We start from the raw sequence: 26,726 nt of genomic DNA, 5'->3' as shown, positions 1-26,726 counted from the left end.
CTAGTACCCAAATATTCCACATACTGAAATACCCTGCCTCAAGAAATTATCAATAGATTTCTCAAGCTTATCAAAGTATTTGGCAATGACACTCTTGGTAGACCCATTAGCAATGATCACTAATTGAGGGGTGTTTAAGGAGAGCTGCTTCAGTAGAAATCACTGTTGCTTTTGGACTTTTTCAGTGTTTCACTGAGATTTGGGGTATTAGGATAGCAGAGGGGTGGCATATTTAAATGATGTTGTAATCATGGAATCAATGGAAAAACTCAAAGATTTCAGGAAATCATACCTGCTTAAAATACTGATATTTTACATAATTTCCAAAGTGTTTTATAATTTAATCCTCAACAGAAACCCCACAAGATATGTAAGGCAGGGATTATTATCCTTATTTGACAAATAAGGAGATGGGCTCAGACAGCCTGAGCTTTGAACTGGGTTTTTGTTTGTTTTACTCTAAGGTTAATGTTTCTCCAGTGTAAAACAGACATGATTCTATTACTACCTCAGAGGCAATTGATGTTTACCTTTCTCAGAATAGAGAACTTGAGACATCTAACTCCCAAAATAAAGCAAGAGCGTCATCTCCCGTGTCCCTCTCTCCATCCTACAAAACTGATAAAAAGTCACGATTAATGAGTGACTTCTCCAATAGAAGAGCATTACTTAGATTCATCGACGAGAAGATGCTTTCTGCAAGTTGTAAGTTTATCTTCTTTTGTATCTGTAAGAGCTCTGAGACAATAACTGCCTACAGTGTTATTGTTAACAAACATGGTTAACAAAGTCAATGTTACCTACAAAGTAGGCCTGCATGCTCACAAGGAAACTTGAACCTATTTGGTTAGTTGGTAGATTTCTCAAGCTGTGCATTTACAGTCGGCTAATCCTATGTTTTTCCTGAGCTGAAGACAGTAGCTTTAATAAAGCCATCTTCCTCTTTGTCCCCCACCTTGGAACTATTGAAGTATCAGTCGATAATGCCCTCATACCTGTAAACGGTAGCTTACCTTCAATATATCGAAAGGACCAACAGTGAATGCTAAGGCTCTGAACTGTTTGCCAGTAGACCCAAGGTTACGTGGGCACCACCACGAAACATTTTTAAGTCAGAAAATCTCCGAAGCCCAACTCCTTGGCTTCAACACACTGCATAATTAACTTGCATCTCAAATCAGCTCCTACCTTAAAATGTAGGTTGAGAAATGCCCATTTCAGAAGGAGCATGAGGAAATGAAGCTGTTAATAAGCCATTTGAGTTTACCCATTCATTAAAGCACATCTTATCTTGATCTTAGTTTGTATATTTTTAGTTAATAATTTATGCTCTGCCAATTTCACAAAGAACATGAAGCAACTTGGTCACACAGCACATTGCTCACCGGCAAACTATTCCTTAAGAAAGAGTGGGCCAGGTGCCATATTCAGAGGCCTAGAACTGATTTCATGCACATAAATACATTATACCAGTCAGGCCTCCCTCCCTCCGTCCCTCCCTCTGTTCCTCTCTCCTTTCCTCCCTCCCTTCCTCCCTTTCTCTCATTCTTTCTTTCTTTTGACTGTGTCTTGCTCTGTTGCCCAGGCTGGCATACAGTGGTGTGAACACGGCCCACTGCAGCCTGGAATTCTTGGGCTCAGGTGATCCTCCTGTCTTGCACTCCCATGTAGCTGGGACCACAGGCATGCACCACACTACACCTGGCTACTTTTTGGAGAGATAGGGTCTCACTTTGTTGCCAAGGCTGGTCTCAAACTCCTGGATTCAAGTGATCCTCCCCCTTGGCCCCCAAAAGCACTGGGATTACAGGCATGAAACACCATGCCTGGCAAGTCAGGTCTCTTGAAAGGAATCTACTTTTCCATAGGCCGTTACACAGAAACCTTGGTAGAAAGTCCAAATAATTATAAGAAGCCATTCCAGAGACACTCTTTACTGTAATAGATAACTTATAATGGATCGATGTAGCCCTAGCTCATCTCAAGTCTGCCGGGACAATCATAACTCTGTGTCCATCATTTGCAGTACACAGTGGCCAGCTTTATGCTTTCTGATGATGTACATTTATTTACGTCAATTGAGATTAAGAAATTTGTAGACATGGCCTTACTCAAGTTACTTCATTTTACCACGTAGTCAAATGGTTGGGCTGCAGGATGAGACAGATTCTCAGGGGAAAAAGGCAACAAGATTCGCCAAGGTTTTCACATTACTCAATACATCAGCAATGCTCGGCAACAGAATTGCTAATACCTTCAGACATGCCCAGCCACCACTCAGAATTAGATGAGCTCTTGAAGACCAACCATAGATTGAACATACCAAAATGCTGGGATTACAGGTGCCACTGTGGTTTTTTTTGAGACAGAGTCTAGTTCTATCGCCCATGCTGGAGTGCAGTGGCGCGATCTCAATTCACTGCAGTCTCCGCCTCCTGGGTTCAAGGGATTCTCCTGCTTACTGTTGCATAAATGTAAATCATTCTCAGGAAGGCATAGTATTCCATCAGGGAATGTGAACCAATTAAAGAACCCCTGCCTTCCAGAATTAAGCCTAAACAGGGCTAATCCCTGCACGAACACACAACATCTTATACCTGAAGGCACGCTTCTCCATTTTTTTTTTACCCCGTGGCTAACCTTTGCCTGGAACTATAGAGTTCACACTGTGACTGAAGTCAGAAGGCTGGATAAGAGTGCTGCTGGCACCAGAGCAGTGGCTCTGTTGTTTGACTTCAAAGAGGCTCCTTCCAGCATGGTCTTATAAACAGTGAGATGTTGGTGTCTTTTCCTGACACAGGTTTTTTTAGCCCTGCCTCATGAAGGCTCATCAGAGTATAATACTTTCCTGAACAATGCAGCTGCTGAAATAGCCAATTTGGAGGCAACATTATTGGAGTGATTTTGCGAACCTGAAGCCAGACAACTTGAGTCCAAATCCCAATGCTGCTACTGCTTGTGGGACAGTGGGCAACTTATTTAATCTCTGGAGACTCAGTTTCCTCATGTGTAAAGGAGACTTATAATAGTACCTCACAGGGTTGTGACAGGCAGTGAAGGAGCATTTAGAACGACATGCACAATAAGCAAACATATGTGTTTGATAGATGCACTGGGATTTCTGAACTCATGGGTGAAACACAGACACTAATAAATCACATGGTTTTAATGTCAAGGGAAGAAGGTAGTGCAGTGATTTGGGGTAGGTTAGCCCAGGGTAGCTCCCACTCCACCTGTCTCTAAAGAATCATCTACAGAAGGCTTGTACATTTGTGCATATATTTCTGCCACACAACATTCTCTTTCTGGAATCTAAAAAGTGTTAATTAACATGCCTACACATAGTCATCCACTTTTACTAACCTTTGCTAGTCAGAATGAAAATTCATCATTAATCCAGGGCTGTGTTATTTTTATTTATTTATATATTCATTTATTTATGAGATGGAGTCTCACTCTGTTGCCCAGGCTGGAATGCAGTGGCACAATCTCAGCTCACTGCAACCTCTATCGCCCAGGTTTAAGCAATTCTCCTTCCTCAGCCTCCCTAGTAGCTGGGATACAGGCGTCCGCCACCACGCCCAACTTTGTATTTTTAGTAGAGACAGGGTTTTACTATGTTGGCCAGGCTGCTCTTGAACTCCTGACCTCAGGTGATCCACCCGCTTTGGCCTCCCAAAGTGCTGGGATTACAGGTGTAAGCCACTGTGCCCAGCCTGTGTTATTTTTAAATGGGCTATTATCTCAAACTAATTTTTGTACCAGATGAGAGACTAAAAATTCTCTTACAAGTACAAATACTAAAGAATCCCATCTCTGATTCATTCTGGCTTGTCTTCCAGTTCTTGCAAAGCTGTGGTACTTCATGTACTTTATGTACTTCCTAAGGTGCTGTAGCTACCAGGATAGAAGGCTAGCCCGGGGCTACTCTTTCTGTTCTGTCTCCACATACAGTCATTATGACCTGAATCTACTCCACAGGACACAGTCTTTTTTTTTTTTTTTCTTTCCCGCATCACTTTCTCTTTTCTCTGGAGGTTATCTGCTAAAATTGCAAACTCCTGGGCCCACCCAGAATGGACACCCAGTTTCTGAGCATCTCTTCCAACTCCTCATGGCTCTTTCTGCTTACCAAAGTCATACATACTTTTAAAAAATTTGAGCACTCAAAAATATATACCGTAAGACTTGAAATCTATCTGTATGCCACTCCTTTCCCAAAAATAGATTCCAGATGGAGTTAGGTGCCAAATGTAAAGACCAAAACCATAAAAATATTGAAAAATATATAGAATATATTTATGACCTTGGGGCAAAAAGGACCTTTTTAAGTGAGGCACAAAAAATAAAAGCATAAAGCACTGATGAATATGACCTCATAAAAATTAAAAACTTCTATAAGGCCAAAGATACTAAAAATGAAGTTTAAAAGACAAGCCACAGAAGAGGTAAAAATATTTGCTATGTGTATAACAAAGCATGAATAAATAGAAAAATAGGCAAATGGCATGAGGAAATAGAAACAACCCACGGAATTGAACAGAAGTTCCATAAGGGCAGGGATTTGTGTTTGTTCATCTGGGGCAGTATCTCAGTGTTTATTTAATGAGGAATTATGTGGAAACATGTTCATTCTGAGTTTCAATCATGTAAATGTAATTAATTAATTAATTAGAGACAGATTCTTACTCTGTCACTCAGGGTAGAGTACAGTGGTGCAACCACGGCCCTGGGTTCAAGCAATCACCCAGCCTCAGTGTCCTGGGTAGCTGGAACTACAGGAAGGCACCATCATGCCTGGCTAGTTTTAAAAATTGTTTTCTGTAGAGATGGGATCTTGCTATATTTCCCAGGCTAGTCTTGAACTCCTGACCCTAGCCTCAAGCAATCCTCCCATCTCAGTCTCCTAAGTCGCTACAACTGTAGGTGCATACCACCATGCACAGTGAAAATGAAACTTAAAATGGAGATGATTTTTTCACCCATTAGAATGGAAAAAACATTAGTGTTGGTTATGATGTGGGGAAATGTATACACTTATGTGGCACTGGGAGTGTAAATAATACGTCTTCTTATAGGGTAATCTGTCAGTATCCATCCAGCACAAAAATGTATGTACTCTTCAATTTAGCAATGCCTATCTTGGGAAATTAAGGAGGTAATGTGCTTGTTCGAGGGTATCTATTACAGCATTCTTTGAAATATCTAAAAGTTATAAATGACCTAAAGACTCATCAATATGGAAATGATTAAATAAACTAAGATAAAATTATACCACAGAATAGTTTGAAACAGTTAAAAAAAATGAAGTATCTCTATATGTACCAACCTCTAACATAACACACATAAGTGAAAAAGCCAAGTTGCATAATGACATTCACAAGAGTGTTACCATAAGACAAAACTGTAGACATGTGTATACAGCATATGGAAATGCACATCAACTTTTTTTACTTCACAATATATTCTGGACATCTTCCCATGTCAAAATATAAATCTACCTAATTCTTTAATAAAGGTTGTAAAATACTCCATTGACTGGGTTTGGCATAACCTGACCAATTCTCTATGGATGAATGTATGGGTTTTAAAAAATATCTTTATTGAGACATCATTAACATATGATACAATCCACTCATTTAAAGTATGCAATTCACCAGTTTCTTAAACTTATTTTTTAAAAATATGGCAAAACACATATAACAAAATTTATCATTTACCCATTCTAAGTGTACAACTATGTGGCATTAACTAGATGACTGTTTCATTTTTTTACTATTATAAGCAATGCTAAGAATACAATGCTGTATATCCTCATATATACTTTTTGCAGATGATGACATAAGATAGAAAGCTCTCATTTGTGACCGGCCAATGATAAGGAGTGATAAAAATAGGTTGGTATTTTTCCTAAGATAACTACATTATTGTTAAACATCATTTTTAAACCTGTAAAAGACACGAAGGATTTTCCCAAGCAAATTTAGAAGTTGAAAAAAAAAACAAAACAAAAAATAACCTTGTTTTTCTCTGTTCATTCACATTGTCAAGTATATAACTATAAGCTAATTAAAGTGAAGGATGATTTGCTACACAGCATTTGGGCACAAATATTCTAGATGTCAATGAAATGTGTTATTCAGTAGCTAACTTTAACCTGAGTCTTTTTTGCCAAACATACCAGAAGCAATTGGATCCTATACAGAAAGACACGACTTCGAGGTTAGTTCAGGTTTCCTAATCTGGACATCAGAGACACTTTAGAGAGTGACCGCTGGCAATTCATTCACTCCTAGGGCCCCAGGTTCCCCTGCTATAAAATAGAGAGTCTGTTCAGGATGCTATAACTTGTATGGCCCAGGTCCCAAAGTGTGCTGGCAGGAACGAGGTCAGCCTAAACTGCAGCTGTGGCCAGAGCCAGGCTCTCTAGACTTGAAGCTCCAGTCCTGAATCTACCAGGTACTTGCCTTGTGGCCTTGGGCAAGTTACTCAACCACTGGCAAGTCGATCTCTAAAGCTGTAAATTGGTATTTACCTCATAGGGTATTGTGTAGATTCATTGAGATACAGCAGGAACGTTGCCTAGCCCTGTGCCTGACATCAATGATGCCCTCAATGAACAGTAATTTGAGTGTTTTAAACACAAAGCCTATGGCAAGGTCATGCTTCAAGGCTGCCAAATATCACAATTTATGTAACAGCAGTAAGAGTAGTATATACTTCTATAGCACTCATGTGCCAATCATATTCTGAACACTTTATATTGATTAACTTATTTAGCCTTCTCAACAACTTATGAGGTAGATATTATTATTTCTATTTTACAAAATAGGAAATAGGCACAGATAGGGTAAAACACTTGTTCAAGATCACAGTTACTGAGTAGCAGAACCAGGGTTTGAACCCAGGCAATCTGTGTTCTTCAGGGTGTGTGTTCTTAACCGTTATTAAACAGTCTTATTATAGTGTTACAGCTCTGTTAACATTTCTCTAGTAGGCTTTCTGGTTTTTGCTGGAAAAACCCCCAAAGGAAAAAAAAAAAATAAACTGTCTTTCATTTTTTTGCTCTTGTTGCCCTGGCTGGAATACAACAGTGCGATCTTGGCTCACTGCAACCTCCATCTCCCAGGTTCAAGCAATTCTCCTGCCTCAGCCTCCCAAGTAGCTGGGATCACAGGCATGTGCCACCACACCTGGCTAATTTTGTGTTTTTATTAGAGATGGAGTTTTACCATGTTGGCCAGGCTGGTCTCAAACTCCTGACCTCAAGCAGTCCACTTGCCTTGGCCTTTCAAAATGCTGGGATTACAGGCATGAGCCACTACGTCCGGCCTATCTCATTATTGTTTATAAATATTTGTATATTTGTGAGTACGGGCATAAATAGAGACTTCTTCCCTATTCTGATAGCTCCCCAATTTCAATACCTGATACCAACATCTCTTTCATACTGAGTTAAAAACAATTAAGATGACTTTACCAAACACTTCATTTTCACCCTACTGTCTTAGAAACCTGTATTTAAAATGACTACCAGATGATAACTTGGTATAAGGGCTATACGAAAAGAGGGAATGTAACAAAAAGCATTATTAAATTTCTCGTTGGTCACTTATGACCTCTAAGATCACACCATGACTTATGAGCCTACTGAGTTTTGGAACTGCAACTCCAAGACAGTTACCTTCTCCTACTGGCACACTCTACTCCTTTAACTTACTCTATTTCCCTAGAGTTTCCTCCTCAAAATTGAATGGTTTCTCACTAGACTTCGTGTACCTTTACACCAGCTCATAATTTGTCCCTTAGAGGAAATACAGTTTGGACAGCTGATTGAGCAAGCCTCAGAGTTTTGGCAGCCTGGGATTCTGTTAATTTAGCAGTTGTAAAAGCTTATTTTGTTTTCCTCCCTTAATACACTTCTATCTCTATCTCCAGCACACGGGAAAAGCCTTCCCCTCAGTAGAAGTCAGGGCCCCAGGGGTGCACACTGACAGTAGCTACTTGCGTGACCCAATCACTTCACTTCTGGGATACACAGGAGCTGAGGATGCTCTGGGCAGGTTCAAGTGTCCCTACATGGCATCATCATCTCCTCCCAGATGTTAAGGGGGCTGGGTAGATGCTGTCCTGCCAATCAACCTTGTTGTTAGCTTGTGTACAGTCTTCCTCCAGGGGTTCTGAGGAATCCTAGCACCTGAGGTATCTCAGTCTGTGCTCACTGGAAACTCCAAAGTTCCTGATGACCAGATTCTGCCCCCTACTATCCCTACGCTCTCATTCACATTGTCCCTCAGTGAAGTCTGAATCTCAGCTGTGAAGGAGGCGGTTCCTGAGTCCAGGTAATTCAGTAGAGGTGGTTAAGGGTTTCTGGGCATTTTGAGATAATTACTTGAGTAACTTTGCCCAGAGTGTAGTAAGGATGGGGGTGTGGGGAGCGCCAACAGTGGAATCTTTTGCCTAACCCAACACCCATGCAATCCACCAAGATATTCTGTTGCTTACACAAGCTCCTAATATTTGGCTTGATATATAGAATATATTTAATATTTTCTAACAGAGGCAATTTTTATCAATTTCAGAGGGCTCCAAACCTTTGCAAAGCATCACATATACATTAACTAGAATACCACACTCCAAAAGGTGGGGACTCAAACTCCCTGCCACCCCCAGAGAGTCTAGGGCATTCACCTGCTGAGGGCACATCCTCGGTTTATTCTTGCAAAAGTGCCTGGTCAATGTGGCAGACTTCATGCTACTCACTGCTGGTAGCGGAACCTTTATTCCTATAAAATCCCATGTGGAAACCCAATGTAAAAAGTTAATCCATCTCAGCATTTATTTTCCAGGGTATGATGGTAAGAACTCCTATGAGGATGCGAGGAATGACGTCAAGAGCCAGTTCCTTGACCTCAGTATGCAAAAAGATGTCAAAGTAATCTACAGTCACATGAACTGTGCTAGAGCTTCACAGCATGTCAAATTTGTGTTTGATGCAGTTACAGATACTATCAAAGAAAACCTCTTCTAATCCTCACCATTCCATTCCTCAGGTATAAGTTCTATAAACAGGCTTGGAATCTGGGTAATTACAAACAGAAAATTATAGTCAATATACCATAACATGAAGAACGAATCCATTCTTTGGAGATGGATTATGCATGACTGTGATTGTTTCATACATTCTCTTTTTTTTTTTAACTGCATTTTAGGTTTTGGGGTACATGTGAACAACGTGCAAGATTGTTGCATAGGTACACACATGGCAGTGTGATTTGCTGTCTTCCTCCCCTTCACTTATATCTGGCATTTCTCCCCATGCTATCTCTCCCCAACTCCCCACCCCCCGCTGTCCCTCGCCTATTTCCCCCCAACAGACCCCACTGTGTGATGCTCCCCTCCCTGTGTCCATGTGTTCTCGTTGTTCAACACCCACCTATGAGTGAGAACATGTGGTGTTTGATTTTCTGTTCTTGTGTCAGTTTGCTGAGAATTATGGTTTCCAGGTTCGTCCATGTCCCTACAAAGGACACGAACTCATCATTTTTGGTGGCTGCATAGTATTCCATGGTGTATATGTGCCACACTTTCCCTGTTCAGTCTATCATCGATGGGTATGTGGGTTGGTTCCAGGTCTTTGCTATTGTAAACAGTGCTGCAATGAACATTCGTGTGCATGTGTCCTTATAGTAGAACGATTTATAATCATACATTCTTTTCAAAGTGGGATAGCTAGTGCAGCTTAAAGAGCACAGGCCAGTCATTGGAAGAGCACCTCCCCCGCGACCCCCAGGTTCCAGTACTGGTTTTCCAATTTAATACAAAAGTGTGAATACTTTAAAAAAAAATACCACAGAGTTTTTATATAATTTAAAGGAGGAAAATCTGTAAAGGGCCTAGCACAGTGCATGGCACATAAAAGTGTTGAGTACTCAGCAGTGGTATTGCTTTCATTTTCCCATTCTCTTTGCTCCTCCTGAATGGTTTGTCTAGAAAATGAGACCAGGATACATTCCCTTTCATGTTCCTGCTCGTGTACACAGCTGTTGCATACTACCTCAAATATAAGTGGCTATAATTCATAATAATTGTAATATTCCAGAATTATGTTTATATCTAGGTATCTGTTCCTTGATAGTCTGGCATTTCTCTTTGCATTCTGAATTATTAATGTTTGTCAGTTTCTGTATAAGGTTGGCATTTGTAGAATGAGCTGCTCTGGTTTATGGAATGTGTCCCCAAGCAGTCCTCGTCTCCTCACCGATTGAACTAGCCTAGGTCACCTCCACAGAAGCCTCCAGCCTCTAGAGACTGGAAGAACTGGGCCTTTGAATAGGGACAGACCTGGATGTGAATTCCCAGCTCTGCTCCTTATTAGCTAAGTAGTCTCAGGCAAGTCATTTTTTCTGAGCCTCAGTTTCCCATCTGTAAAACAGGGATAATACTACCTAATTCACAGGGTTGGTGCTAGGATTTAAAATAATGTGGATAAGTAGCTAGATTACAGTAAAACATTCAATAAAGTATACAACTTTTATTACTGATCCCCAAATACCTCTTTTTATTCTGTTTTTTTCTTTTTTTAGATAGCTTCTCAAGGACAGCGAACAGAATGTCCTACGGAAACAGAGTTCCCATGGGGCTACAAATATTGCCAATTTTAGTGAGAAATTACGTGACTCAAAATATTTTCCCTATGTATCACTGTTCTTTGAACAATCTATTTTTTTTTTAAACCGCAATGACAAAAGCCTTCTAAAACTATGTGTTTTCCAGTGAGCACAAATTAAAGGAACTTAGATGCTAAGATGTTAGAAATTGCCATCAAATTCTTATGTTTGGCCGTATGTACAAGGGAAGTCTCATCTTCTTGCCATACAAGGCTTCTTGCAGCACAATCCCACCATGTTCTCATCTCCCTGGACTGCTCCTGCTACCCAAGCACAGGATGTATTTTCCCAGTCATGTCACCTGGAATTCCTACCACCTCCATCACTCTGCCTGGTAATAGCCAAACCTTTGTTCAAACATCAGCTTCCCTGATAAGTCTTTCTCAACTTTACCAAGCACCCTGTAGGCAGGCTACAAAGTGTCCCTACACTGCACTGATCACTGTAATAAACAAAGCCCCATTACAGTGCTTTTCCCATTATGGCCCACCACCCTAGTTCCTAAAGGGAAAGACCCAGGCCTGTTCTCTTTGCATCCCCTTACAAAAGTTCTGGTAGACAGCAGGAACTCAATGAATATTTGTTGAATGAATACATAAATTGCTAAAAGACAGATTTGGGTTACTAAACCAAATCTATCATCTACTAAGATATCATTTTAGGTCATCAGTTTCTTCATCTGTAAAATCTATTTGCTCTTGCCTATAAAATGGGAATGTAAATAACTTATCACAGTTTTTATATCACTTAAAGGAGGAAAATCTGCAAAGGGCCTAGCACAGTGCATGGCACATAAAGGTGCTGAATACTCAGCAGTGGCATTGCTTTCATTTTCCCATTCTCTTTTTTGTTGTTGTTGTTGTTGTTTTTGAGACGGAGTTTCGTTCTTGTTACCCAGGCTGGAGTGCAATGGCGCGATCTTGGCTCACCGCAACCTCCGCCTCCTAGGTTCAGGCAATTCTCCTGCCTCAGCCTCCTGAGTAGCTGGGATTACAGGCACGCACCACCATGCCCAGCTAATTTTTTGTATTTTTAGTAGAGACGAGGTTTCACCATGTTGACCAGGATGGTCTCAATCTCTTGACCTCGTGATCCACCGCCTCGGCTTCCCAAAGTCCTGGGATTACAGGTGTGAGCCACCGCACCTGGCCTTCCCATTCTCTTTGCTCCTCTTGAATGTCTTGCCTCGAAAATGAGACCAGGATACATTCCCTCTCATGTTCCTGCTCATGCACACAGCTGTTATATACTGCCTCAAATATGACTGGTTGTAATTAATAATAACTGTAGTTAATAATAATTACAATATTCCAAAATTATATTTAAATCTAAGTGTCTTTTCCTTTATACTCTGGCATTTCTCTTTACATTCTGAATAATTAATGTTTGTCAGTTTTTGTATAAGGTTGGCATTCACAGAATTTTTCTCCAAAACTGCTGATAAAAAAAATACATTCCTTTCTGTATGATCTGTGCTCTGTTGAGGGCAAAAGAGAAAAGAGACTACATATAATCACGATGGAAACATTTATAATAAGTTCTATATATAAAAATAAATTTGCTTGAAGGTTTAAATGAAAAATTCCATTCAATTATGGCATTCAAATAATAACTTTTCACACTGATAGGTCTCAGGAACTGTTACTATTTTTACACAGCTCATATTACATTTTGTGGTGCTCTGGTTTATTTACCTTGGTGTGTTTGTATTTTCTCACTACTTTTTGTTCCAGAAATGACTGTTGCACCATATTTCTTAAAGAGAATCTCTGGGCTGGGTGTGGTGGCTCATGCCTGTAATCCCAGCACTTTGGGAGGCCAAGGCGGGTAGATCACAAAGTCAGGAGTTCGAGACCAGCCTGGACAACCTTGTGAAACCCTGTCTCTGCTAAAAATACAAAAATTAGCCAGACATGGTGGCACATGCCTGTAATCCCCACAACCCGGGAGGCTGAGGCAGGAGAATCACTTGAACTCAGTAAGCGGAGTTGCAGTGAGCCGAGATCGCACCACTGCACTCCAGCCTTGGTGACAGAGCAAGACTCAGTCTCAACAAAAAAATAAAAATTAAAAAAAGAGAGAATCTGTGTTGGAATGCAAAACTAATTGTAAAATTATCAGAAACATTTAGGATGGTTATGTCTCCCTGTGGATGAAGCAAAACGTGTTTAACAGCTTCATAATCTATCCCTCTCACTGTCTCCTCTCTCCCCTCCAAGCCATACTGAACTTCTGCTCCTCAGAGTCAATATGCTGCTTCACCTCCAGGCCTTTGAACATGCTATTTATTGCCTTGCTTTTCCCTTTTCACCTGGCTCAACTCTCTTTATCCTTCAGGCCTCGGCCATGAGACCTCTGTCATATTGTCGCACACAGCAAATGACATATGCGTTTATTGGATTGTCACCCCCTTCAGGGCAGGGGCCATGTCTAACTTCTTTACTTCTGTAGTCTCATGCTAGCATATGCCATGAACTATATTAGGCATTCAACAAAAGTTTACTAAATAAGTTGAGTGAATCTATGTAGAGAGAAATATAATTTTACTAACTATACTTTGGGATATAGAAGTTAACTTTATGGTTTTCAGTTTTAACTTCTAACTATATTCAACATAAAGCGTGACCTCAAGAGGAAAGAGTTAACATAGCCAATATGTTTTACTCAGCTCTTGTGTATCTTTGGGAACACCTGCAGTCACAGCAATGACCCTGACCCAAATCCTGAGCACTAAACTCCCCGAAATGCTTACTAATTAGTTATGCTATTTTTGTGCCCTCAAGGCAGTGGTCAAAATATATCAAGACAGTATCATTGTTTAAAGTTAATGTGAAGATTCCTGATGTGTCCTAGTACCCAGCTTGGGGTCTGCATCCTGGCTAGTTACGTAGCTACATGACCAGCTCCCTTGACCAGCTCTGAAGTCCTGAGACTTGAGTGGACTTTCCTGGGTGGAGGCGTTTTGCATATGTCTTCGCAATTCACAGCTGGAGAGAAACATGCATTTCTGAGAAACATGTGGGATCCCTGCAGAGAGAGGACAAGAAATTCTACCCTGACCTCTCTAGTTTTGCCACCGTATATCTGTATCCTGCTGTTCCAGCAGCATACCCTTTGCTGTAGTAAATCTTAGCCTTCAGTATGATTTTATATCAAGTTGTTAGTGAGCCCTTTCAGCACATCACTAGTGGGTGATCATGGTACTCCCCAAAACATCGCCTTCTTGAGCCACTTCCCTTCTTTGACATTCGGACACCACTCTTAGTTTTCCTTCTAGCTCATTACTGACTTTTTCCCATCTCCATTGTTGGCTCCTATACTAGACTAAATGTTCGAGGGTGTTATAGCTTGATTCTGGCCTTCTTTTCTTTCTCTCTATTCTCTTGCTAGATTATTTTATCAGTCCTGCAGGTTTCAATACCATCTCTATGTTGATGGCTTCCAACTTTCTTTCTGTGGCCAGCTTCTCTCCTGAGCTCCACTTACATACCCACTGGATACCTCCTAAGGAGTTCACAATTTCTAAAGAAAATGTCTGAATCAGAGCTCTTAATTTCATCCCAGATCTGTCCTCTTCCAGTTTTTTCAATCTTCATACACTCAGTTGAGCACAAAACCTAAGCGTCATCCTTGATTTTCCTGTTTTGCTCCATGCCTTCCTCCCCCAATCCAGTCCAGTCCAGTCCAATCCAATCCAATCCAATCCAATCTAATCCAATCCAGTCCATTAGCAAGTATTGTTAATTTTATTTCCAAAACGGATTTCCAGTCCTTTCACTTCTCTGGAGCACCTTAATCCAAATCACCATCATCAACATTCGCCAGGATTACTGTGACTGAATTATTCTCCCTGCATCTATACTGGCCATTTTCTGTATTCAGTAGCTAAAGCTATCTTTCTCAAACCCACATCAGATTGCATCACTCTATGCTTAAAACCCTTCAATGGTTTCCCATTATTCTCAGAACAGAATTCAAACTCTCCATGTTAGAATTGGCTTAGAAGACGCTCTGGTTCTGTCCCCTGCACACCATCCAGCTTCCTCAAAGACCACTTTCCCCTTGCTCACTGTGCTCCGGGCACCCTGGTCTCACTTCTGCTCTACTCTTTCCACCTCGAGGCCTTTGCACATCACTTGCACTTTGTGCACTTTGGAATCAGGCTGTAAGATCTAACAGATTGTCACCTTTAAGATCTCCGTTTCAACCTACCATCTTTTCAGGCAGGACTTCCCCTCATTCTTTCCACACAACATTCTCTCAAACAGTAACTGCTATGATTTAGGCATTGAAAATAGAATGATAAGCAGGATACGTCCCCTGCCTTCATGGAACCTATGTTCCACAGTAACCGTCACTCTCCACTATATTAAACTATGTATTTGCATCATAGCAATGATCAAAATCTGGACTTGCTTTGTTTTCCATTTGCCTTCCTCACTAGCATATGTAAGAAACATCAGAGTAGAGATGCTGTTTGCTGATGATTATCTCTAGCTTAATACAGTGCCTGGCACACACAGACTGGGATTTACTTCCAAGCAAGAATTATTTGACCAAAGAGCTCTTGGTGTAAAAAACGTTTGGAAGTTTCTACAATTGACTGACGTGGTATTATGCTAGAACTGTATGCCATAGAGTTTGGAAACGTATTTTGTACACTTAGAAGTACATGTTCTTAAAACTCAAAAGATGGTCAAGTCCAACTAAAGAGTTTGTTAAGGCTAGAATGTGGCATTTCCCAATTTATCTTTGTTTCTTCATAAACTGAAAGGAACTTACAGTAACAAATGATATACCAGTTAGGCTTATCTCTACCACACGAAGATTATTCATCTGAGTCCCTAAGAGCAATGCAAGAAATTAAATGTCTTCCCTAATTAACCACCTTTATCTGAAATTTAACTGTGCATGTTTAGTACTATTAGTAAGGTGTGAATAGTTTGGGTAGTTGTTCCCCCAAATTTCACATTGAAACATCATCCCCCATGTTAGAGGTAGAGCCTGGTGGGAGGCTTTTGGGTCATGGGAGTGGTACTGTCCTTATGGCTTGGTAGTGTCCTCACAATAATGCTGAGTTCTCACAAGATCTGGTTGTTTAAAAGCGTCCCCTTTCTCTTGTTCCTGCTTTGCCTCCTGATGCCTCCCTAGAAACTGAGCAGATGCCAGTGCCACACTTGTGCAGCCTGCAGAACCCTTAGCCAATTACACCTCTTTTCTGTATAAATTACCTAGTATTTCTTTCTAGCAACCCAAGAACGGCCTAACACAAGCTGTCAATAAATCTCTCTGGTAAAACAATGAAAAACCACTGTAGAATCACCACGTTAAATGACCCTATGCTTCCCACATGTCTCCAGGTATCTATGTTTTCATAAGAGTGAGTATCCCTAGTGAAAAGGATTTTAATGAGTGGACTCAACTGAGTCACCAACAATGGACAAGGGAATAAATATTTAACAAAAGCTAAAAATTAAGGTGAAACCACCTTCAATAGTCCATCTGTCTGTTCCAAAACTGTGCCTTTCTGAACCACTCACAGCAAGAATAGTTAGACATGTCATCTGCTTCACCTAAAATGTATACAACATTCCTGAGGATGCAGGGAGAAAAAGACACTCAAAATAAAGGGTTTTCATGTCTCTGCTTAATTTCTTTTCTTTCTTTCTTTTTTTTTTTTTTTTTTAGACAGAGACTCACTGTCACCCAGGCTGGAGTACAGTGGCGTGATCTCGGCTCACTGCAACCTTCATGTCCTGGGGTCAAGCGATTCTCCTGCCTCAGTCTCCAGGGTAGCTGGGATTACAGGTATGCACCACCACATCTGGCTAAATTTTTCTGTATTTTGTCAGTACAGACGGGGTTTTGCCATGTTGGCCAGGCTGTTCTCAAACTCCTGGCCTCAAGCGATTGGCCTGCGTTAGCCTCCCAAAGTGCTGGGATTACAGCCTGAGCCACTGCGCCTGGCTCCTGCTTAACTGTTGAAGGAAAAAAGGCTATCTTTATATGATCCCTCCCACCTTCTTTTCTTTGTCAAAATTCCGTGACAGACCCTTGAACTTTTCCTGCACTGTTCAAATAAAGCCAGAGGCATTTATTTAAATACCTTATTTTTTTTTTGAAACAGAGTCTCACTCTGTCACCCAGGCTGTACTGCAATGATGTGATCTCGGCTCTCAGCTCACTGTAAACATCCACCTCCTGGGTTCAAGTGATTCTCCTGCCTCAGCCTCCCAAGGAGCTGGGATTACAGGTATGCCACCACACTGGGCTAATCTTTGTATTTCTAGTAGAGATGGGGTTTTACCATGTCGGCCAGGCTGGTTTCACACTCCTGGCCTCAAGTGATCCATCTGCCTCGGCCTCCCAAAGTGCCGGAGTTACAGGTGGGAGCCATTGCACCTGGCCTAAAAACTTCTTAATGAAGGCAGGGGTGAGGGTGATGGTGATGAACCTCCTATAATTACTTTTTTTATTACATGGTTGGTCAGTGTTTTGAAGGCAAGGGCGAGGGGAATAGATTCATTTTAGGCTAGCCAGTGAATAATTTGATTGTGTCCTTTACTGCCTGAAATTCCTTAACTTCCCTGAGGCTTTCTCCTACATGCCAGTGATTCATCTTGAACTGGGGCACAATTGTTGTCCCCCGATTCTACTTTTCTAAGTTATCATATTATTTTTTATTAATATAAAACTAATTTTAGCAAAAAGTTTCTAAGAAAACAATGTCATTTTCTTGAGGGATTGAAGTACTTACATACAACATAGGTAACTATATAAAGCAGGCGTCCTCAAACTTTTTACACAGGGGGCCAGTTCACTGTCCCTCAGACAGTTGGAGGGCCGCCACATACTGTGCTCCTCTCACTGACCACCAATGAAAGAGGTGCCCCTTCCTGAAGTGCGGCGGGGGGCCGGATAAATGGCCTCAGGGGGCCGCATGCAGCCCACAGGCCGTAGTTTGGGGACGCCTGATACAAAGTTTTATACATAAAGTTACATACGATATATGTAACAATACAAAAATATACATCCTATATATGTATTAATATGCTGCATAGCAATGAATTTGCATTCATATGTTTCATTTAATAAGCATCTAATAACTCTTGAGCTTTGTCCCCAAGAGTATCTGTTACACGTAGTAAGCAGGTCTTAGTGACTAGGATACAAAGTTGAACAAAGCCCGGTCCTTGGCCTCATGTGCACCTAGATAGAGTTACTGGAAGATGCTCAAGAGGAGAAGAGGTGTGCAAGGAGATTCTGACTCTGCCCAGGGGAACGGAAACAAGGCTTCCTGGAGGAAGCAACATTTTGAACTAAGTTTCAATTAATCTAATGAATGACGAAATGGTTTCTAACATTTATTACTGCTTTAAAAACATGATGTTATGCTAAATTTCGCCTGCCTGTATTTGTATATATGCCTGTGCATTATATGGGAAAGGAGGCTTAGTAATGCCTTCGAAAAACTGTCAATTCATGTTACTTTAGTTGTGATTTTTAAGTGTGGTTCTAGTTTTCAGATTTGCATCAGAATAATTTTAAAACTGGATAAGCAACTAGTTGAAAGTTCTTTAAACAAACAGAAGGATTACTTAGGCTTCTCCTGCATTCTGTGATAGGATAAAGTCTGGGGTAGTAAGCCCTATCATTACTTTGTATCCCCACTGTCAAGGTAGTTATCTTCAACTCTGGGTAAGTGCATAATATCTCTGTGAAGCCAGCTGCAGCTCCAAGGCAGATTGTTTGAAGTGGGCAGCATTTTTTTTTTTTTATTCAGTGGTGATTAAGCCCTCCAGTTGAGCTTGACAAAGGTATGTATGTGAAAGGTCATAGATAGAAAATTTGTATTTCTAAAACCTGTGACATGCAGCAGTCCTCAGAAAACAGAGATAAGCAACATTTTTAAGTGCATTTTGTACCTGTTTTAACACAAATTCTAATTAGGACTTATCTCTTCACAAACTACTATACAGTATTACATTTAATTGCTACGAAGAATGTCAATTGTTTTAAATCACTAGATAGAAGTGTTTTTTTTTTAGTTGTTTTTTTTTTTTAAAGACACAGACTCTCGCTGTGTAGCCCAGGCTGGAGTGCAGTGGCTGTTCACAGGTGCGATCATAGTGCACTATAGTCTCAAACTCTGGGGTTCAAATGACCCTCCTGGGTAAGCCTCCCAAGTAGCTGGGACTATAGGACCAAGCCTACCTCCAAACAGGAAGATCTGACATAGTCTCCTTTCCTTAACCCAAACGCATGTTGCTATTTGATATAGCGTGTGTGTGTGTGTGTGTGTGTGTGTGTGTGTGTGTGTGTGTTTTCAGGGGGAGGTAATATTACTTTAAGGTTTTTTTTAAAAATCTTTCTTTCTTACTTTGCACACTTAGAGAAACGGGTGTTCTAAATACACAAACTGAAAGGAGGAATCAGGGGTAATGGCAGTTATCACAGCTCAACTCTAGATACTGCTGTCATCACAGTGTTACCATCAGACCCACACGTTCATGGATTAAGAACAGAAACTAAGCACCTTTTGGATGCTGGCTACATGAACTTCAAGTGGGTCCTTATCAGCTCTCTCTGTGCTTCTACACCAATAGCTCTTAACCCTATCAGATGATGTCTCTTTTTTTCATGTCCAATATTCTGCAACTTCTATTATGCTGACAAACAATTCTATCACATTTACATACATAATTTCAGAAGGTTGATATAGTGTTCAAACTACACAAAGCAAAAATAAAAAAGAAAGCAATTTACATAAAATATGGTATCTATATGCAAAAACTTGGACACTCCACTAGAAGACAAATGAAGTCACATGCCTGTATCTATACTTGAGAGTCACCGTGAACATATAGATTATAAATGCAGATTGATTTGGCTCTTTGGTCACTGTTGTCAGGATTTTCTGAATATGAAATAGCTCTCAGTCAAGTTGAGAGCAAAATAAAGTATAATTCCCTCGATTTACATGTAGGGGTATCCCTGAAAGGTATATATGAAAACTGTTGGGGAAAAATATTTTATACTTGTATATAAAAAAGAGTTTGGTTTTAGGCTTAGATAATTGTAAGCTGGTCTTACACCTACGAAGGACATTACAAAGTTGTGGGCGGAGGGCACAGTGGCTCATTCCTGTAAGCCCAGCACTTTGGGAGGCTGAGGCAGAAGGATTGCTTAAGCTCAAAAGTTTGAGAACCGCCTGGGCAACATCGTGAGACCCCTGTCTCTACTAAAAGAAAAAAAGAAAATAGAAGGGAACAAGTCTTCACTATACGGGACTGTTCTGTGCATTGCTGACAGGCAGATCAGGAGGAAGCTTCAGAAGGGAAGTTCTCCCCCTTCTCAAAGACTGTTAACAAGTTAGGACCCAAACCTCATCCCCACATTTCCAAAAATTCCCCTAGGGGGCAGACTGTCCTTAATGAGAAGCCCTGCTTTCAGTTGCACATCTTAAACTCAAGATGGCAGCTTGGTGGGTGGGCGGCCCGTGAATGTGCAAATCACAAGCTCAGCCTTCTCTTTTTGCTTCATAATCAAAAAGCTTCAGCATATTGGAAAATAAAATCTAACTGTACACCAAAAGGTGGAATTCAAACTGCTTTGGATGAAACTGTGAATACCAAAAAAGGATCACGGCATTCCATAGGCGATCACTTGGCACATAAAGAGTATTTAATACAGGCCTTTTCTTGGATGATAGAGGATGCTTGTCAACTCCTTCAGAATCACTGGGGCCAGGGGCAACGTGGTACAGACGAGAAGGAGGGAAGGACAAGAACAGAGAAAAAGGTCTCTGGAGAAACTTTTATCTCTAGAAAAGAGGCTTAATGTTTCAGCCTTTGATACAAGACAGACTTTGGTTCCAGTCAAACCTCTGTCACCTGCTAACAATGGACAACTCACTTAATCTTCATTCTTTACATGTAAATTGGGGGATAATCATGGTATTCCATACCATTGTTAGAATGATTGAGACATTTATGTAAAGTGCCAGATGACAAAATTCACTTAATGTTGGCTGTGATTATTACCTTCTAAAAGTTACAACTCTCACTTGCCGCTAGAATATTGCTGTTTAGATACAATTGAGATTTGAAATAAAAAGTTATTAGATATAAGAAGCAAAGTAAAATTCTATGTTACTTTTTGGATATTCTCTGTTTTTTCTCTTAAAATATCATACTACAAATTAAGGGAAATCTGAATCATTTCCTCACAAGATGAAGAAAGGCAGTGTCTTTAAGAAACGCTGAATGTTTCAAGAATAAGGCTGATAGCTGATAGATGTCTCAGAAAGGGACTCTGCATATTATGTTAAAGGGGAAAGGCTTACTAAACCCATTTAACTTTAAATCACAAACATGTATATTATAGCCGAAGTTCTTAGATTTTAGTGGTTTTCTTGATATTTGTCCTCAATATGCATCACAATAGGCATTTTATACAGGATCTCAAGCAAACCGGTTTTACGAGCATATGTGGGAAATGAGCAGAATGTGACAGATGACCAAGTGCTGTGCCAAAATTTTATATGCAATGTTCTTTTCTGAGGATAAATCACCAGCTAAAATCTACCCAGTCGAGGGCAAGTGATCATAAGAGATATGTGTACATGAACACAGTACATTCCTCTTAGGAGCAAGAATCTTAACCAATGTTAGGGAGATTTCTGAACATCTGAAATGGTATAGGACTCCTGGTAGAGGAATTCAGTAAATGTCTGTTGATTATGGGAAGGTGAGGTTCTTAGAGAAAGACGCCAGACAAATAAAGTCTCCCCCATACTTAAAACCTAACAACAAGAAATACATGCTACAGTAATCTTTCAAAGCACTAATGACAGTATTGATTGATGACTAGTGTAAGTTTTAGAAGAATTGTTTTATTTTTCTTGACATGCATTTCTCAAGAGATTATAAATCAACACAATCTTTTTGGAAGGCAATTCGGTATATTTATCAAATACTGAAAACTGCTTTAGACTTCATAATTCCCTTTTTGGGTATGTATCCATAATAATAATAGTAATAGCAGCTTTTACACTTACTATGTACCAGGAATTGTTCTAAAGACCCACAGTGACACAGCTACAAAACTGAGAATCCAGCATTTGCACTTGGGCACGGTGGTTCCAAGCCTGTGCTCAGCCTTTTGCTGTCTTAGCTACAAGGATGCTCACTACAGCATTCATTATAACAGGGAAAGTTTAGAAACAAATATTCACCAGTAGGGCAAGAGTTAAATAAACAATGATATATCTACTGACAGAATACAAAACAGAAATGAAAAATCAAGTTTTAGAAATACATGTTTACATGGACAAACAAAATAAGATATTTGACTCAGAGAGGGTAAAAAGGCTCAAACCTCTGTAGTATGATTCCAATCTACTAAATGTTTTCTTTGGATGGTGAGATTTTTGTTTTCTTTTTGGTGCTTTGTTGTATGATACAGATTTTCTAAATGAACTAGAATTCCTCTCATACTCAGGAAAAAATTAATAACAAATTGCTCTCTATAGCAGCATAACTGATCAAACTATAATGCAAGTTGTATATATAATTTTAGTCTTCTAGTAGGTTACCTTAGTAATGTAAAAAGAAACAGGTGAAATTAATTTTTATTTATGTATTTACTTATTTTTGAGACGGCGGTCTCACTCTGTCACCCAGGTTAGAGTGCAGTGGTACAATCTTGGCTCACTGCAATCTCTGCCTCCCAAGCTCAAGTGATGCTCACATCTCACCCTTCCGAGTAGCTGGGACCACAGGCATGAGCCACCATGCTCAGCTAAATTTTCTATTTTTGGTAGAGATGGGGTGTTACCATGTTGCCCAGGCTGGTCTCAAACTCCTGAGCTTGGGTGATCCACCTGCCTCAGCCTCCCAAAGTGCTGGGATTACAGGTGTGAGCCATTGCTCCTGGTCTTAAAATTAATTTTTAAAAATATTTTTTATGTAACATTTCTAAAATATTATTTCAACATGTAATCAGTATAAAACATTAGTAGTGAACTTTTACTTTTTTGTATTAAGTCTTCAAAGTCACTTTCTAGCACCTGTCAATTTGGCCTAGTCAAATTTAACTTCTCAATTGCATAGTGGCTAATGGCTACTGAAAAGAATAGCTGTAGATCCTTGCTAGAAGCTATACTTTCAGGTCAAGTGTGCCCAAACCATGGTCCTAAAACCCTCTACTAATGACCTCAACTTCCATGGAATCATCCCCATGTGTGTCAAGCTGCTTTTTTAAAGAGAATAGAGGGGTCCTTGGGAAATAGGCAGATCTGATTTTGAATCCTCTAACACTTAGCTATGTGATCTTCAGCAAGATAATTAACCTCTCTGTTTTTCATTTCACCTGTTTTGTAAATAAGGATAATGCCTACTTTGAGTTGTTGAGATTGAAATAATGTATTAAACCATTTACTACATGGAAAGTACTTGATAACAGAGACTACCAAATTTGACTGGCTTTAAAAAATCTCAAATAATATTATCTCTAGTAAGGAAGGTGTTATTACCCTACCAACCATATTCAGATATAATGACAATTAGATTTAGCAGGAGGCAAGACAAGTTTCTTTTTTTTTTTTTTTGAGACAGGGTCTTGCTCTGTAGTCCAGACTGGAGTACAGTGGCATGATCATGGCTCATGGCAGCCTTGAACTCCCAGGCTCAAGTGAGTCATGCCTCAGTTTCCCTAAGTAGCTGGCACCACAGGCCTGCACCATTATGCCTGGTTAAATTTGTGTGTGTGTGTGTGTGTGTGTGTGTGTGTGTGTGTGTTTTCTTAGAAACGGGGTCTCACTATGTTGCCCAGGCTGGTCTCAAACTGGGCTCAAACAATTCTCCCACCTCAGCCTCCTTAAGTGCTGGGATTATAGACCTGAGCCACCACACCTGGCCAAGGAAAGATTCTTAAAATAGATGGTAGGAAATCTCATTTTAAATGACCCTTTGGGTTTTGTTTGTTTGTTTGTTTTTCTTTTTTTTTTTTGTAGCAGAGCAGTTCTTTCATTGCTATCTATTGAAAAGCAACCCTCAACACAAGAGTTAATTTTTTTAAATATAATAAAATGTTCCTAATTTTGGGATGTGTGTATGAGGAGAGACTACTCTGAGAAACTCACAGTAAATACATTCGTATTTGAAAATGAGTACCTAATGGCAGGGAATGAATGACACAGATCTTGTTTGCCTCCCATGACTTTTGCTCAGCAAATATTCAATCCACTAAATAAGCAGATATAGATTATTGATTATATGCCAGGTATCCTAAACTAAGGGGTTTGGGGCAAAAAATGGGAGGTATTCTGTTAATTGAATGAATGAGGACTGAATGAATGAACTGATGGACACTGTACCTTTTCTGATTTTTCTGAACTAAGTCATCAGTTCTTTTTTGTTTCTCTTGTTTCACCTAAGATTTTCACCTGGGATTTCCTTCAAAAGGCTCAACTGAAATATGGTCTACTATGGCTGAATCTGGGTAAAGGGTACATGTGTGCTTAACTTTTGTGTGAGTTTTAAAAGTTTCAAAATAAGAAAGTTTTTAAAAATCACCAATAATAATATAAGTAATTATCATGACATGTATCTGTGGTTTTATAGCATCTGTGTTTATAACAGAGTTAACCAAAAACTATACGGATGCCCAGAGAAGTGAATAAGAAAATTCACATAATCAAGAGGATAAAATACTATACAGCAACGAATTCACATATGCAGACTTTGTCAATTCATGGAAATATATGATGAAATAATGTGAAATGGAAAAACAAGCAGAATATAATCCACAATTACAACAAACGTACATATATATGTATCACATACATTTTAGTTTTTACAAAAACTAAAAATGTATTTGGTTACATAGGAATATTACTTTCTCTTCTGGGTAAGATTGCTCATGTTAATACATGTGATATAAATATATAACGTGTATAATAAATTGTTTTATTTTGAGATGAAGTTTCATTCTTGTTGGCCAGGCTGGAGTACAGCGGCATGATCTTGGCTCATTGCAACCTCTGCTTTCTGGGTTCATGCTACTCTCCTGCCTCAGCTTCCCTAATAGCAGGGACCACAGGTGCGTGCCATCACGCTAATGTTTTTGTATTTTTGGTAGAGACAATGTTTTACCATGTTGGCCAGGCTGGTCTTAAATTACTGACCTCAGGTGATCCTCTTGCCTTGTCCTCCCAAAGTGTTATGATTACAGGTGTGAGCCACTGCACCTGGGTCATAAATTCTGTTTTCTAAGCAAACTTATCTTACACCAGAGGGTAGAACAGCTAGGAAAAATAGTCTACCTAGTGAAAAAGAGCACGAACAAAGGAGCACCATCTCAATTGTCACACTATTATGCAGTGACACTTTGGCAACTGACTCCCAGTTACTGGCGTGCAGTTTAGCCTACTGCTTGGAGCCAAATAGCGGATTTGGGATTTTTCTTAATCTGAGTTATTATTCAGAGCAATACTCAACACAAATATTTGACCACTAGTGTCAGATTTTATTTTTACATGATATCTCCTCAAGCCTTTAACCACAACGGTGCATATAAGGTAAAATTTAAAAAATATTAAGCCTGCTGACTTTTACTGTGATTGTGGTTTGATATCATGCAGGATAGATCATATTTGCTGATTCACATTAGGAAACAGAGCCGCCAACTGTCACAAGCACACTGTGTTTGAAAACAGGAAACCTCACCAAATCATTTAGTACTTAAAAATAACAACATCCTCATCATCTTGTGGTTGAAATGATGACTGAACAATAACTCAAGCTAGTTGTGTTCTATATTTTTTAAATTAATATAATTAGTATTCCTAGATCTTTTTAAATTGCTCACTCTAGCCCTAGCGGAGAAATGATTTCAGAAGGCTGAATACGTACGCTGATTCAAGATATGATTTCTCACACACCCAACCTCTATAATTTTGGATTATAGAGTAATCTAGAATAATTCTGGCACCAAGTCTTTGGCAATGCTGTTTAAAAACAAAGTACTATTACACATAGCCCATGATACTGACTTCACATTGCACATAAATACATTTATATAATTCTTTTTCTTTAAGATATGTTTATGTCAGGCTTAGGGCCTGCAAGCCTGGCATAAACAAATATAGAAGCCATAGCCTTGATATTTTTGAAAATTATTAAGAATATGGTAATTATAAGACTCTCAACTGACTCAAAGACTCAGAGCTAAAAATCCACGCAGAGTTTGAACATACCGTACAAAGAATTGAGATCCAAATTGCATAAACTTTATGAAACTTTTGATTTAAAAACTAAGTTTTCTGGTAACCTCTTTGGGAACATCTGGATAATAAATGATCCAGATGTTTAAGATGATTAATATGTAAAAGATGTAAAAAGATAATTAAGAAATAATAACATCTGATCAAATTATTTGCCTTGTCTGAATGGTCTGGTTGCCAGTCCTGGCAATAAAATTCACCATCTGGAAGTCCTTGAACAAATTATTTAATTTCTTGTCTATAAAAATGAAAACAGTTTTACGTAATTTCTAACTTAAAACTAACAAATTATTAATGATAAATATGAAAATGCTAGGAAGAGATTCAATCACTACTAACATATTATCTAGCATTGTCTTCTTCAAATGGATATATTTTAGGCCGGGTGTGGTGGCTCACGTCTGTAATCTCAGGACTTTGGGAGGCCGAGGCAGATGGATCGCCTGAGGTCAGGAGTTTGAGACCAGATTGACCAACATGGTGAAACCCCGTCTCTACTAAAAATACGAAAATTAGCCGGGCATGGTGGCTTGCGCCTACAATCACAGCTGCTAAAAGTCTGGGCCAGGAGAGTTGCTTGAACCCAGGAGGCAGAGGTTGCAGTGAGCCGAGATCACACCATTGCACTTCAGCCTGGGCAAGAGAGTGAGACTCTGTCTCAAACAAACAAGAAACCAAATGGATACATTTTCATAACAGCCTTTAATTATAGAACCACTTTTTTGCATAACTTTAAGTCATAGGGCTAATTATACGTGGCACAAATCTAA

The 26,726-nt window shown here is 39.7% G+C and overlaps 1 protein-coding gene and 1 non-coding gene across 3 annotated transcripts in view; one reads left to right on the top strand and one right to left on the bottom strand.

Moving 5' to 3' along the window:
- The window catches only part of CPM (carboxypeptidase M), an 83,895-nt gene that overhangs the window by 56,117 nt on the left and 1,052 nt on the right, over positions 1-26,726 (bottom strand). The window lies entirely within an intron of this gene.
- On the top strand, positions 6,964-7,026 carry LOC120365172 (U7 small nuclear RNA). The gene has a single exon (XR_005580183.1). It is a non-coding gene; the product is annotated as a U7 small nuclear RNA (small nuclear RNA).

The sequence above is a fragment of the Saimiri boliviensis genome, chromosome 7, assembly GCF_048565385.1.
Source record: "Saimiri boliviensis isolate mSaiBol1 chromosome 7, mSaiBol1.pri, whole genome shotgun sequence".
Lineage (NCBI taxonomy): Eukaryota > Metazoa > Chordata > Mammalia > Primates > Cebidae > Saimiri > Saimiri boliviensis.
Note: the sequence above shows the minus strand (reverse complement) of the source record. Positions and strands in the feature narration are given on the sequence as shown.